The 4,370-nt window shown below is 44.5% G+C and overlaps 1 protein-coding gene across 1 annotated transcript in view; it reads left to right on the forward strand.

Annotated features, from left to right (window-relative positions):
* The window catches only part of Ttc29 (tetratricopeptide repeat domain 29), a 225,708-nt gene that overhangs the window by 219,745 nt on the left and 1,593 nt on the right, over positions 1 to 4,370 (forward strand). The gene's annotated exons all lie outside the window — the stretch shown is intronic.

Here is a 4,370-nt window from a genome sequence, read left to right on the forward strand (position 1 = left end):
GCCCGGCTAGTAGTGTATTTTTATATATTCAGTGGGAACATTTAACCGAAAAGTCACAAAAGGCTCTTATCTAAAACAAGGCAGCCAGGCATAGTGGTACACACCTTTAATCCCAGCCCTTGGGAAACAGAAGCAGGCAGATCTCTGAGTTAAAGGCCAGCTTAGCATACAGAAGAGAGTTCAGGGGGTGCAGCCAGAGGCCACAGTGGGACTAGAGGGGCATTATTATGAGAAAGGCTCTGCTCCTACCATAGAAAGCCTAGACACACAGTGGCGTAAGAATGTGGGCACGCATTTGTCCCTCACCATGAGCACACTTCACAAGCATTCCTTACACAACTGGAGGTGGTGGTTTTCTGTCTTATTGCTCTCTGGACCCCACCCCCTTCTGGGGCAAGGTTTCTCAACTCTATTAAAAGGATCATGTCTAAGGATAGGGTTTGCCTGTCATGTGTGTCGCTGGACACTGAGGAAAACACGTCAGATCCATTTTTTGCTAAATTCCAGTAGCACCTCCTCCTATCAGTTACAACAAGAAAAACATCTCCAAAAATTTCCAAATGTCCTACAGGTGAACAAAGCCACCCCTCCTACAGCTGAGAACTTAAGTCTTTTTTTTTAATTTGGTAAGTTTTTTAAATGATCCTTGTAATTTATTTTTCATAATGCTTTACTTTTTTATTTATTGAAGTCAGAGACAACTTGGAGGAGTCAGTTCTCTCCTTCCACCAAGAGGGTTTGGGGGGCTCGAATTCAGGTCACCAGGCTTGGCAGCAATGCCATTACCCGGTGAACCATCTCACTGGCCCCGGAACTGATTGATTGATTGATTGATTGATTGATTGATTGATTGATTGATTGATTGATTTAAGATTTCTGCCTCCTCCCCGCCACCACCTCCCATTTCCCTCCCCCATCAAGTCCCTCTCCCTCGTCAGCCCTAAGAGCAATCAGGGTTCCCTGCCCTGTGGGAAGTCCAAGGACCACCCACCTCCATCCAGGTCTAGTAAGGTGAGCATCCAAACTGCCTAGGCTCCCACAAAGCCAGTACGTGCAGTAGGATCAAAGCCCAGTGCCATTGTTCTTGAGTTCTCAGTAGTCCTCATTGTCCGCTATGTTCAGCAAGTCCGGTTTTATCCCATGTTTTTTTCAGACCCAGGCCAGCTGGCCTTGGTGAATTCTGGATAGAACATCCCCATTGTCTCAGTGTGTGGGTGCACCCCTCGCAGTCCTGAGTTCCTTGCTCGTGCTCTCTCTCCTTCTGCTCCTGATTTGGACCTTGAGATTTCAGTCCAGTGCTCCAATGTGGGTCTCTGTCTCCTTTCATTTCCTGATGAAGGTTAATATTCAGGAGGAGAACTTAAGTCTTATCAGTCCTTGGAAGACAGAATCTGAACGACAGAGTGACTACTTCACATTCCAAACTGAGGAAAAGGTGGGCTGGGAGGCAGAGACCAGAGGATCAAGTTCAAGGCCAGTCCTAGGACAGCTAAGGCTAAGTCATTTAAACAAACAAACAATGAATGAATGAATGAATGAATGAATGAATGAATCTGAGGAAAGGGAGAAAGGCAAAGAGAAGCCATGCCCAATGACAAACACTGGTCTCGGGTGCAGTACATATAACTCTGTGCATATCTGTTCCTGGGAACCTAGAGACATAAACTCTGTTAAATAGCAGATGCACAGAAAGATCTACTACAAAGCAATGCATTGTGATCTGAGTGTGAAGTTTGAGCATTTTTTCCCGTGGCTTAGCTGTGCTGTTTAGAAAGAGTATGGAGGCTTTCGGAGGAGGAGCCTTGCTGGGGAAAGTGAGTCACTGAGAGTGGGCCTTAAGGTTTTTTAGCCCAGCCCCACTTCCTGTCTACTCTGCTTCCTGACTACAGTCACCTCCCCTTCCTGCCTTTACCCATGGCAAACTGCATCCTTTCTTAAATTGTCAGACAAAGGAAACCCAAAAGTTGCTGCTAAACAGGCGCTGGATAATGTACCAAATAGCCTACTACATGAAAAGCAGAAGCCATTGCAGGGTGGTGCTTTGTGTGCACAAGAAGTGAAAGATGTAGGGAAGAAGTGCAAGTGGCTCCTCTACAGTAGCAGGAGGGGAAAAGCGAGCACAGCACGCATGCGGGCATCACTCTCACAACACAATCTGTAGAATGTCCTTCCTAGCGTTATTCATTTCCAGTAGGAAACTGGAAACTAAGGCACTGGATGAGAATAAATATCAAGTGGAAGGCTGGGAAAATGCAGCATCCAAACAGCCATCTAATAGAGACAAAGACTAAACAAACTATGAGTGTCTAAAGGAAAGTATGAACAGTGCTGCCACTGGTTGTGCCCATAGACTTAACGCGAGCTTTCTCTGCCTGGCTGCATGCTTTCTCCAGCTGAATGGAGCTTAATGGAATGGAACAGATGGGAACTTGATTTGACTAGTGATGAAGATCTGTCAGGTATATGACATGTCACATCAGGGAAGAGCTAAGGAGTTCAAGGGGGTGGCCTTAAAGTTTAAAGTGTAGGAAGGAAGGGAAGAAGATGGTAAACACCAAGGAATAACGACAAGGTGGCGGGGCTACAGGCAGAACAGAAGGATTGCAGGAGTTAGGGTATCAGAGAAAGAAAGAAAAAGATGGCAGCTAAGTCGATGATGTAGGAAATTGAGACTGGGAAGGGATTGCACTGACTGATAATAGTCAGTTGTACATATGACCCAGGAAATTGATGGCTGAGTAAGGAGTGTATGGCAAGAGCAAAGTGATCAGGAGCTTTACGGATTCCCACCCAAAGTGGGATAATTCACACCGAGAACAAACATCCTACTTCTAGTTCGAGAGCACTGAGCATGAATGGTTGGTTGTATAATCTGACAAGGGTGTTAAGAAGGGGAAGAGAAAGGACAAATGATCTACAGGAATGGCAGTCCACATGGATTTGTATCCATCTCCAGAGCCAGTAGCAAGAAAAGGGGACAAAAAGGGCTTCTGGACACTCCAAACAGAAACACGAAAGGAATTTCAGGAAACAGGGTGATAGAGAGTGTGGTGCTAATTGTATACCAAGTTTTGTATTTCCCATATTCAAATATGGAACACAGGAAATGAGACCACCTGAAAACTGCCACTGGCAAGGATGAACTCAAGTCAAAAGCAAAAGAGAGAATGTGAAAGTTATATAGCAGATTGATATAAGCAGACAGACATACAGACAGACTTGTCACATTTGACTTCATTCTTTGGGTAATTTATACTACATCTAAATTAGCATGGTTTCTGAGTACCATTTTAACAGTCCAGTTTACCAGTAGCAGTGCCTGCCCAGTGTCATTTTAATCACATCACAGAATTCTGTGAATTAAAATTTCAGGCAGGATTTGGATAGATAGCAGTTGGGTGACTTAAGTCATACTTAGATGAAAAATGAGGTCCTTGGGAAGGTCAAAGACAGGCTTGCTCACACACTGGAGCATTGGGGCCAGCAGGAAGGTTGCAGGCCTTTTCTGAGATAGGCTTGGAAGTCATACACATGCTCACTTCTGAGCTTCTGAGCTAGACTTGAAGTCATGTATATGGCCACCTCTAATGTAACTGTTGATTTTTAAACCCTGAAGGATAGTTCAAGAAAAGAAAAAGAGACTGAATTTCTTGGTGGGAGTCTGAAAAGGCCATGCTACAGGAATGTGGAATGGGGGGTTCGGTTGAGGCCATCTTTGGACTACCCAACCTGCCCTGGGGATACATACATGCACCTTTAGTATTTAAGTGCTAAAGATTGCAGTCCCTGAAAAGACATTTGCAATGATTGACCAGTCTGACTCCATCTTAAGATTAGAAGCTATCTTGTTACAAGTTCAAAACAAGTTTCTTCCTGTTTTCTGTAAAACCTGGGATTGTCCAGGTCTTGACCCATTTTCTGGAATCTAACATGCTCTACACCCTATACCCTGATTTACACCCTGGTAAGATGTTCTGTCAAATAATTTTGAGATGTGCTGCCAAGTTCCTACATAAACAAAATTCCTTAAAAGCTCCCTAGCCTTGCCAGGGGTGGTGGTGCACACCTTTAATCCCAGGCAGAGGCAGGCAGATCTCTGTGAGTTCAAGCCCAGCCTGGGCTACAACAGCTAGTTCCAAGACAGGTTTCAAAGCTATAGAGAAACCCTGTCTCGAAAAGCAAAAAAGAAGAAGAAGAAGAGGAAGAGGAAGAGGAAGAGGAAGAGGAAGAGGAAGAAGAAGAAGAAGAAGAAGAAGAAGAAGAAGAAGAAGAAGAGGAAGAGGAAGAGGAAGAGGAAGAGGAAGAGGAAGAGGAAGAAGAAGAAGAAGAAGAAGAAGAAGAAGAAGAAGAAGAAGAAGAAGAAGAAGAAG

Source organism: Microtus ochrogaster, chromosome 4, assembly GCF_000317375.1.
Source record: "Microtus ochrogaster isolate Prairie Vole_2 chromosome 4, MicOch1.0, whole genome shotgun sequence".
Classification (NCBI taxonomy): domain Eukaryota; kingdom Metazoa; phylum Chordata; class Mammalia; order Rodentia; family Cricetidae; genus Microtus; species Microtus ochrogaster.